Here is a 12,152-nt window from a genome sequence, read left to right as displayed (position 1 = left end):
TAAATACCTATCAAAAATTTCGCGTCAGAAATGCCAATTAGATTTCTTAAGGTTCATGAATTCTTATTATTTATAATCGATCTTAGAGTAAGGGCACATCTTCACAATCACCAGCTGTTATTCAGGCTAGACACTGCCCTTTGGCGGCATTTTGAAGAACAAACCAAAACCAGTTACACAGAACATTTTGAATATTCATGCGATTTACATGTATTATTATTGTCGCATTTAATTTTTTTCGTATATCTTGTTCATCCTCCGTTTTATCCGGTACGCTTACGTTACATGTCCGTGTTATGCGGTACTCGACCGTTGGATGTACCCAAACTCCCCGGCAGTTCCGATCCGAATACGGGTCCACATACTACTCTACACTAATTGATGGAGTAAAGGAAAAAAGTTCCGGAACGGAAACGATCACTGTACGGAGTTTGAGATGTACCTTCGACATCCGTTCTGTCCGGTACGTTTCCGTTTCTCTTACGTTACATATCCGTTGTGTGTCCGTTATGCAGTCGTTACGCGTCCGTTTTATTTGGTCAGTACATCAACGGACTTCCAACGGATAACAATTTTGTCAACGGACAACTTTTATTTTCATCCGTTAGGCGTCCGTTCCTGCTATCCGGTAAGGTGTGACCGAGGCTTAAGCTTTTAATCGAGCAACATTAACCTGCAAAAAAACAAAATAAAAAAAACCCGCTAGTGAACTCAAATGTTTTAAAAGGGTTCACTAGTGATGCCAGTCGTATTATTCCTTTAAATATCCGTTGGTGAATCATTACCGATGACAGACCATGAAACAACAGCATACATGTCTTTTGTCTCAAAGAAATCCTTAAGACAAAGACAAAGATATAAAACATCGGAACTATGCTGACATAGACGCTTGTCTGTGAAAACAAATACCAATATACATCAAAGTAACACAAGGTACCAAAATGATATTGTTTTGAAAAAAATGACACTCCGTCGTGAACTTTCGTTATATTACCCGCGCTTTTCTATCCCACTGAAACTTGTAATGTCGTAGATCTGTATTAACTTTATCTACACATTAAATATGTATATATTTAAAGTTCAGGAGGTGTGGTATGATTGACAGCTATCTACAAGAGTTCAAAATTAATAAAATGGGTGTAAGTATGAAAAATTATTGAGTTGACCAATACAATTTTTTATCTTCAGAAACAAAATTGATGATGTATGTTCGGGTTCTCCTTTTATAATCTGTTGCTTTTCTCAGATATTTCATATTTTGTTAGTTTCTAAAAACTCGAACTTTCACAATTATATTCCATGATGTAATTTTTTTTCCAGAAATAAAAGTTATAAGGTCAGTACTTTTTATTCACTACAACATCTTACAAAAAATGAAAATCAAAACACACATAATCGTGACAAAAAATATAAATGCATTACTGAAGTAATCTCCATCTACGTCAATATAATGAACACTTCCTGTTTCATTTGTACGAAATCCAAACTCGCCATCTTGGAATACTGTAAGTGTTGGGTTTTTCAGTGCCACGAAGCGTCCCGGTCTTGTTATACCAGGCAAACAGAGTAACTCCAAACAAAGTTCTCCATCGTTAATGTCCTGGAAATGTAAAAATATATTTAATTTATCGCATATTTTTTTCAAAACTAATAAACTGTTAAAGTCAAACAAAAATATAATTTGCAGCTTTTACGTATTTACATTCAAAAAATGTCAATTACACCTTTTTGACATTTCCGGTATCTATAATCTATAATACTAAAATAACGAGGTCCAATTTGTCAGCCGTCATCACGTAAAAACGACGAATCAAAGAATTCAACTTTATATATAACTAATATAGTACAAAGGTGTAGATTAAAAATAACACCACTCCAGGCCCTTTTGTTTTCCAAGTAATTAATATTGCCAATAATTAAGAAGTTCCGGGTCGAGTCTGATACCAATACCAATAGTATATTCACCTGTTACCTATTACCTTATCTGTACGTTCCGCATCTGACAAGAGGCACCACCAAACGGTGTATTCAGGATTAATATGCTATATATACACGGGCCTTTTGTTTTCCAAAAAAATAATATTACCAATAATTGATAAGTTCCAGTTCGACGGGTTCAAACAGAAAGATTTGAAAGCAGAGAAAACTGTGTATCTTATAATCGGCATGACTTTATCAGATGACAATACTAATACTAAAATAAGGCTTGCGCATAGTTATATACTTTAATTCGGTCACGGACCCGCGATATCACGGGTGTGTTCTAGTTATATATAATAAACCGCAGCATAAATTGCATTCATACATTCAATGCTTTTTCTCTATTGATTTATTTGGTAAAAAGTATTTTCGTACTCCTAACAACAAAATTCATTATATCTAAATTTACCTGTGTACGTTACATTATTTAATGTCATTTTGTCCAAGGTTATTGTTTGTCTTTTTGACATTGTTTTACATCTCCTTTTATTTTTAATTTTTTATCAATATTGTGTTCATGTTGTGTCGTAAATTCATTCGATCAGTGTATGTTACTTTACCTGTTTTTGTTAAAATATCTCTTTGAATTAATTAAGTCATTTCAATAGATATTTATAGTGCGTCTTTCTAAGTTGTAATGTTACACTACTATTTCAGGTTAGGGTGCACGTTGGTGCCTGTTAAAACCTACTGCATTTGTTTGCACATGTCCTTAGTCTGGAATCTGTTGTTCAGTGGTTGTCGTTTGTTGATGTGTTTCATAAGTGTTTCTCGTTTTTCGATTTTTATATAGATGAGCCCATTGGTTTTCCTGTTTAAATTGTTTACACTAGTCATAGCGGGGCCGTTTATAGCTTGTTTTTCGATGTGAGCCAAGGCTCTGTGTTTAAAGCCGTATTTGACCTATAATTGGTTACATTTTACACATTATGACTTGGATGGAGAGATGTCTCATTGGCCCTCATACCATATCTTATTTCTATTAAAATATTTGTAATTTTAACAAATAACTTTTAAAACATAAGTTTGTTTCGGTTAATAAAATATTGACCCCCATCACCTTCATCACAGAAAGATTTGTTTTAAGGTACCCGTAGCTATCCCTATTTAACTAAGTTACCCTAATTTTCGTATGTCAGTCCACAATTCCCACTATGCACACATGCTGACCTACTCTCAGAACCTAAACTGGTTCTTGAACTTTTTTGTATAGATAGTCATTCAATACACATATGCATGAACATTGTGTACAGAACCAACGAAACCCTGTCGTTATTCTATCAGTAATACATATAGTCACATACCATCACATATAACACAATGTACATGTACTAACCCGAACATAAACCTTCTTATTCACTTCGGAAATCCTGTGTATCCTGCCAAGCAATATCGAATCATCTTCTACTGTTCTCAGTAAAACTAGTTCTGGTAACACGTGTGGATAACGTGGTATTAAATGCAATATTTCGAATGTAATATTAGAGAAGCATGTAATGATCTTGCACCCAGGAAAGACGGTAGACACCTTTACTCTTGCCTTTTCAAACACACTTTTGTTGTGATCCTTTCCTTCATATACATTTTCCCTAAAAAGATCCCGTCTGTAGTAATCTTGTGGTTCGCTCTCTTGATGTACTTGTTGGTTCTCTTTTCGGACATTGTTTCTGTTTTGACTGGATGACTTATTGTGTGCAGGCTTTTGCCATTGAAGTTGTTTTCGATTTCGCTTTCGAACCATTTTCACCCGAAATATGAAATTTGTCTACCAAAGATATAAAACGTAATTCAATAAAAACAGCGAGCTAAATGCGTTCATTGGTTATTACAGTTTGTTCCTTTGCTGTGTTGTTACACCACTGTTCAATGTTATGAAAGTCTTAAACGCACACAACGGACATGTTAACCGTATGGAATTCTTTGTGCCAGAGAAGAGAGATGCAACAGATACCAGAGGGACAGTCTAAAATAAACTGACAACGCCCAGGTCAATAGCATGTAGTTCAGTGGTTGTCGTTGGTGCATGTATGCCATATGTGTTTTTCGTAAAAATAATATAATATAATAATTTCTCGTTTTAAACCTTTTAAAGCCGACTATACGGTAGTTTTTTTTTCATTACTGAAGGACAAACGGTTATCTATCATTGCTTATATCCACTTTATTTGAACTCTGCTGAGTAGTTTTCTCATTGGTATTCATACAAATGTTAACATATCTTTATTTTTATACTGTGTTTTTTTAAAATTTATTATTATATAAAAAAGGTGTGGTATGATTGCCAATGAGACAACACTCCACAAGACACCAAAATGACACAGAAATTAACAACTATAGGTCACCGTACGGCCATCAACAATCAGCAAAGCAAATACCGCATAGTCAGCTATAAAGGGCCTCGAAATGAAAATGTAAAACAATTCAAACGAGACAACCAACGGCCTAATTTATGTACAAAAAAATGAACAAAAACAAATATGTAACAGATAAACAAACGACAACCACTGAATTACAGGCTTCTTACTTGGGACAGGCACATACATAGAGAATGTGACTGGGTTAAACATGTTAGCGGGATACCAACCCTCACCCTAACCTGGGACAGTGGTGTAACAGATATATAACAATATAAGAACAAACCATAAAATCAGTTGAAAAAGCCTGAACTCATCAGATGGATAAAAATATAAATACAATTGTTGAATTGTTGAAGAAGGAGTCAAACAAGTCCTTTCTTTATAATTAAAAATCTTTATAAATAAAAAGGAAAAACACATAGATTTGAATTAAAGTAGTGGCTAGAGTAGCTATCATGACGTTGCGAGACCCAGATCTGAGGAGAGGAGAGGCCTAATTGGGGCCCGGACACAGATCTGAGGAGAGGAGAGGCCTAATTTGGGCCCGGACACAGATCTGAGGAGAGGAGAGGGCTAATCTGGGCCCGGACATAGATTTGTCTCTCTAACATATTGGAGGCTTACTCTTTATAGAGTTAAAGTACATCTCGGATGATAGTATAAAGTTACACTTATGAAGCCTCTGTCACTGTATATTTTTATAGTCTCGTATGGTAAAATGTATTTAGGTCACTATGAGATATATTTTTTGGCATTCCCTTAAAATACTAAGTAAATAAGAATAAGAATGATAATTAATTATTTATAATTACCTCATTTGGCTAGTAAGATTAGTTACATGTATATCATGAGATATCTATCTGCGCTACATGTAGTAAACTATATTGATAACATTATGTTTACATACAAACTTTAAGGTTTTATATCTTGAATGGTTTTCTGAAAATCGACTCAAGTATTTAAACAAAACCCCGATCGCGAGACGGTTGATAATTAAATGTACACTTTACTGATGTAATCTCACTGCAATATATACCATACACTATAATAAAAAATATTAATACACTAAACAAATATATATTTGCCGACTGCCCAACGTAATCTAGAGCACACCGGATGTATTACGAATAAATAAACTTGATAGCACGTGAAATATAACAGCATGTGTGATATAACCATAAAATATAAATTACTGTGTTGTTATTAATAATAAATGATAATAAATTACTGTGTTGTTATTAATATTAAATGATAAAAATTTCTCCATCTTTAACGATCCCGCCGGCCAGGAAAAAAAACGACAAAACCTGTGTCCAAACCATTTGCTCGTAAGACCGTTTCTGGAGTCATACTGGACAGTATACTTTAAGATATGAATATGACAACAGCAAAAAAAAAAATATAAAGGGGAAACATGAAATTAGAATAACCCTGTATTATGCGCATCAGTACATTCAGCAGAAAACGTAAAGTTAATACATGAACAATTACAATGCACTAACATCATAAAAACCTAATAAAGATCGAACTCTGAAATATTGTAATATCGTTTTATGACGCAGATAAATTAACGAGTAATAAGGTAAATCATGAATCAAACAAAAGTAGATCATGAGTGACCTCTGTTTTTAGCTTCTGTATCAAGAAATGGATGCTTATCTTGAGTTGTCTCTCTTTGGGGATCTTTATGAAGTAAACTTCTAAAGCCTCTCTCACACATGGTCTAGATACTCGGTACAGCTACAAAAATGACATGAACCTTGCTCTTTGTCTATTTAGATCACAATTTATATCCTAAAAGTAGATAAAAAAAAACAATAAATAGCATGCATGCATAGTACTGCTACCATCATGATCAACGCTGATATGTACAAGAAAAAAAAGACGGCAAATTATTGTGTAAGCAGGATAAAACGATCTTGTTACTACAAGAAGGTAGTTTAAACATCCACAGCCAATGTGTGTATAATAGCGATCGAGAAATCAAAATAAAACAGGGAAAAAAAACCAACAGGCCTTATGAAGTGTCATCATCAATTTGATTGAAATCGGCAGTATTAGTGAGAAACAGATTTTTTTTTATATTTTAGCAATAACAAAAACCATATGTCTAATCGTAGTCAGATGAATGTGTTTGGGTGTGAGACCTGTCTTTTTGAAGACTGTTACCTTGTAAAGAGACGTGTTGAGACATGTCTGCCTGTCGACTGTTACATTGTTAGCATGTATGATGACACGATTTCGTATAAACGGTTATCTAGCTAGCATGAATGGTGACATGTATTTCAGCACACTGTTACGTAGTCAGTGTGTGTTGTGACATGTCTTCATGTAGAATGTTAACATGTGCGTTGACATGTCTCCTTGTCAACTATCGTCTTGTCAGCATGTATGGTGACATGACTTCACGTTTACTACTACTTTGTTCAAGTGTATGGTGACATCCTGTAGACTTTTATCCTATCGTCATTTGCGGTGACATTTTTCTTTACAGACTGGTACCGTGTAAGTGTAAATGCTCTTTTGTTCTGACGTTGGAAAGTTCCGAGCGGAAAGAACTAACTAGCCGAAAAGTTCCGGAGGAACTTCTTAACTAGTTACTTTGTTCTTCCTCTGGTTTAAAAGTTCCACCGGAACAATGGACTATTTGAAAAGTTCCAACGGAACATATCAACTAGTTAGAAAGTTCCTTTTTGCCAAATTAGTCAAAACTAGAACTAACAAACTAGCACAAAAGTTCCAACGGAACTTTCAACCAGGCAGAAAGTTCCATTTGGAGAATGATGCAAAGTAAAAGCGCAACATATTATGTTTGAGCCTTTCAAAGGGAAACCAAGATACTGATTACAAAAGTCAAAAGGAACTCATCAACTAGCCACAAAGTTCCTCTTTGGCAAATAAGTCAAAACCGGAACTAACAAACTAGCACAAATTTTAAAGTTCCAACGGAACTTATCAACCAGTCACAAAGTTCCATTTGGAGAATTGATGCAAAGCTATAAAAGCGCAACATATTATATTTGAACCTTTTAAAGGGGAACCAAGATACTGATTACAAAAGTCAAAAGGAACTTATTAACTAGCCACATAGTTCCTCTTTGGCAACCTGGTCCATCTAGACCAAAATGAAAAAAGAAATGTTAGAAAGAACAGCATGTATGAATATTTCTGAAAATTATTTGACTTGTTTACTAGTGTTGAATTTGATATTAAATATGATATTTTCCATTGCATTTATTCAATATCTTTAATACAATGAGTTATTAAAGCAAAGTGGGAACACGTTCACTTTTCAGTAACACATTTTAGTTTTCATTTGATATACATAACTATGAAGTACATATTGTCCAACTTATTGTTTGTTACGATGGAACTTTCCAGCTATAGTTGGTTTAAACCGAGTGTAGTGAAAAGTTATTATGAAATGCTGGAATAAATTGACTAACTGATTTGTTTCGGAACGATGTAATTAGTTTTTCTTTTCCATCAGAACTATTCACATCGTTCATGGACTTTTCAATTAGCTACTTTTTTCCGAAACTTTTCGACTGCACTCGGAATAAAACCACTAGTTGGAAAGTTCCATCGGAACGAAATAACTAGTTGAAAAGTTCCGCAGGAACAAAGTAACTGACGGAAAATAGTGGCTATTACATAAGCGTGTCTATATAGATATAAGAATATGTGGTATGAGTGCAAATGATGTCAAGTATCCCTGCAGACTGTTACCATGACAGCGTGTATGTCGACATGCCTTCCTATAGACTGTTTCTTAGTCAGTGTGTGTGGAGACATGTCGTATCGTAAACTGTTACCATGTCGGAATGTATGATGACATGACATCGTTCAGACTGTTACATTGTAATCGTGATTGGTGACAGGTCTTCCTGTAGACTGTTACCTTTCTGCATGCTTTCCTGTTAACTGTTACTTTGTCAGCTTTTGTAGTGACATGTTTTCCTGCAGACTTTTACCTTTCAGTATGTTTGTTGACATGACTTCCTGCAGATTGGTATAACCTTAGCTTTTTTGATGACTTGTTGTCCTAAGGACTGTTACCTTGTCAGCATGTGTGTGGTGCTATATTTTCTTTTAGACTGTGGTGATATGTCTTCCTGTAGAATTTGTATTCATGAGCAGAATTGGTGTCATGTCTTCTTGTAGTCTGTTATCTTGCCAGTGTGTTTTATGACTTGTTTTCCTGCACAAATTACATTGGTAGCATGTGGTGTCATGTCTTTCTGTATACTGTTACCTTGTCAGTATGATTGGTGACACGTGTGTAAGTGTGTGTGTTTTCATTTCTTTCTATAGACTATTTCCTTGGCAGATATGTGGTGACATGTTTTCCGTAGACTGTTATCTTGCCAATGTATTTGTGGTGAAATGTCATTTTATAGATTGTTACCTAATGTCTACCTGTAGACTGTTACTATGTCAGTATGTGGAATACAATATAATTCTGTAGTCTATTATTTTGCCGATTTGTGGTGGCATATCTTCCTGCAAATTATAACCTTTTAAGCACGTGTTGTGGATACTAGCTAGACCAGGTTTACATTACGCTAAATTAATTTCCATGTCCTCCTTGGACTCAAAGTAACATGATTTTTTTTATCACATTAATTTCATTGCATTTGAAAGTAGGTCAGCACATGAACAGTCAAGTCTTTTTTCATATCAAGACTTAACAATGACTTTTGGGGTCAGTAAAGAACTAAACTGTAAGACAACTAAGATTATCTATTTTCCTACATTGAATTTTCCATATATATATATTGAAACAGTTTAGCAGCACTTGCATGTCGAGTATATATCTTCCAGTCTAGAAAAAGCTCACGAGTTCGCATATTGCTGTTAAGAGGTAGCTCCGTACAAAAAAGCTCTACTAAATTAATTGTATAAATGTAACAACGCGAGTGACAAGATATATCAATTACATTAATTTAAAAAAAAAAAAAGAAAAAAAAAGAGACATTAAATACTGTAACGTGTTTGGCTTATGAACTATATGTTCGTATCCGTTTTCACAGAATCTGAGACACTCCAATATCAATCTTTTAATTAACTCAAAAACCCAACTACAACTTGGAGGCTTTACTTAAAACTACAAGACCAACTTTGAAACTTAATAAAGAAATAACACTATTTACACAAATAACTTTGTATCAAAAAGTAGTCTGAAAACTAGAACCTCAATTTATCCTTGATCCTTTCACTGACTCCGAGGTCCCAACTGATTTGACAAACAATTATATTAAACTTAAGAATAAGCTTCAAAAATCCTAGGTTCCTGAAACACCTAGTTCTGAGACACCCAGTCTCTGAGACAACTAGTCTCTGAAGCACCTAGTTCCTGAGACAACTAGTTTTGAAGCACCTAGTCCCCGGAGCACCTAAGTCACCAGATTATTACAAGCTATCTGTTCGAGGGTCTGCGACCATTCCCGAGAGAAATTACAGTTTCGGAACAACGCGGTAGCATGCAATAATTGTAAAGACTTCAAAAACCGCTTGCTTCAAAACCACAAGCTTTCAACTCAAACTAGGTTTACAAACTTTCCTTTTAAACTACTTTATTGGCTGGTATTCACTTTCCGATGTTCATCCGTCCACGGCCAATTAAAAAAATGAGCGACTTGCAATGAATCGGTGTCTTTATATACCAAGAGCGCGGACCTCGAAGAGAGCACCCTAGCAACAATTAACACGTCTCATAACAACCAAGGATAAAAGACTGATTTTATATGTATTATTCGTTAACTCATTGTTCAAACGGGTAATTTATTATGGATAACAATTCAACGATAAATTACAAATATTGTCTTATGCCTAAACTGCATTTTTGTCACAATACGATTTTCAAAGTGAAAACTATCAATATTGACCTACAATCAATTTACTAACACCAAAGGGCGTGTGAACAACTACAGTCGACCTTACGAACAACACACATAACGTAGGGTACGTTATAAAAGACAAAGAGTAAAACAATACAACATAGAAAGCCAATGTTTTAATTTATTCTACAACAATGAATAATAAACAAATGACAGATAGCATCCAACAGCAACCATTGGATTACAGAAATCTGGCTTGAGCCAGTACACCTCGATTTGAAAAAAGCATGAACATCTGTAACGCCAAAATATTAGTATCGACAACATAGTAAAAAACAAGTACACACTCGTGATATCGCGGGTCCGTGACTGAATTAAAGTATATAACTATGCCTAAGCCTTATTTTAGTAATTGGTATTGTCATCTGATAATGTCATGTCGATTATAAGATACACATTTTTCTCTGCTTTCAAATCTTTTTGTTTGAACCCGTCGACCTGGAACTTATCAAATATTGGAAATATTAATTATTTGGAAAACAAAAGGTCCAGGCTATCCAGGAATGGAGTGTTTTTTAATCAACAGCATTGTCCTATATTAGTTATCTTAGAAAGTCTTGCTGATTGCTGAATAAAGCTACAATAGGGAAAAATTTGACAATGATTGAATTTAGTAGTGTCAGCCCTTTGATTATGACCCGTGTATATAGCAAAATCCCAAATACACCGTTTGGTCAAATGCGGAACGTACATATAAGGTAATATCTAACAGGTGAATATACTATTGGTATTGGTATCGGATTAGACCCGGAACTTGTTAATTATTGGCAATATTAATTATGTGGAAAACAAAAGGGTCTGGAGTGGTGTAATTTTTAATCTACACCATTGTCCTATATTAGTTATATATAGAGTTGAATTCTTTAATTTGTCGTTTTTACCCGATGACGGCTGACAAATTGGACCTCGTAATTTTAGTATTATAGATGTATGACCATACGTGTTTATCCTTGGACACAATTATACATGTTCTAAACTTATTATACAGTTTTATATCAAATCAATGTCAGAACCGATAGAGACAATATTCAAAGATCTTACTACAATGCTGAATTGATTATCGTTTAGTTTATAAATCAATTGATGCTGCGGAAAATACTTCTAAATGTAATAAATTATTATTTACAAGACACCATCACCATAAAAGAAGATAATATATCAAATGTTTATATGGCTTTATAACTGTTTTGATCTGAGCGTCACTGATGAGTCTTATGTAGACGAAACGCGCGTCTGGCGTATTAAATTATAATCCTGGTACCTATGATAACTATTATAAGATTATAAGGTACAGTTAAACTTCAAACTTGTAACTGTTTAAAATCCTTTATTGAATTAGTCATTGCGGAAACTGCTGATTAATATTTACATGATTCAATCTCCAGAACGCGTTTGTTTTTATCTTAATATGGTATTTTCACTTTTTAGCGTTTTGTTTGGGTTTTCCTATTCTAATTACGAAGAGACCCATTGATTTTAATATTTAATCATAGATGAGCCTGTGTAGTATGATAAATTAGAAGTAAAATTTGCACGTGTTCTTCTTCGGTGCGAAAAACATTAGAGGCACTAATTTATAAATGGTCTACTCATATTATATTAACAGAAACGTCATTTCACGAAATGAATTACCAGTTATTTGAGCAATTGGTTGGATAACATGTGTTAGGATATGTAAATTAGTCCTATAGACTTATTATAATAATACTGTATCCCACAGTGGGTATCATATGTCTTATCGATTGTTTGAGATATCCCCCTGTAATTTTAAATATTGTCTCATCGTCAAGAAACCTGAAGTTAGAAAAGTGACATTTCTTACGTAATACATCAGTAACCTGAATAAATTAAAAAAATATATAAAATTGACTTTCTAATCATGCAAGACTAACAAAAACATAACTGAATAACATCT

General features: G+C 34.2%; 1 long non-coding RNA gene across 2 annotated transcripts; it reads right to left on the bottom strand.

The window, feature by feature from the left end:
* Window positions 1–1,329: 1,329 nt before the first annotated feature.
* LOC143066312 (uncharacterized) lies at window positions 1,330–6,554 on the bottom strand. 2 transcript variants are annotated; one of them, XR_012975544.1, is made up of 3 exons: window positions 6,507–6,554; window positions 3,317–3,745; window positions 1,330–1,600 (listed from the first exon to the last, which is right to left on the bottom strand). It is a non-coding gene; the product is annotated as an uncharacterized LOC143066312 (long non-coding RNA). The 2 variants fall into 2 exon arrangements; XR_012975543.1 differs by lacking the exon at window positions 6,507–6,554 and adding an exon at window positions 5,150–5,265.
* Window positions 6,555–12,152: the final 5,598 nt, after the last annotated feature.

This window comes from Mytilus galloprovincialis, chromosome 3 (assembly GCF_965363235.1).
Source record: "Mytilus galloprovincialis chromosome 3, xbMytGall1.hap1.1, whole genome shotgun sequence".
NCBI classification, from domain to species: Eukaryota; Metazoa; Mollusca; class Bivalvia; order Mytilida; family Mytilidae; genus Mytilus; species Mytilus galloprovincialis.
This window is presented reverse-complemented; position numbering and strand designations above follow the sequence as displayed.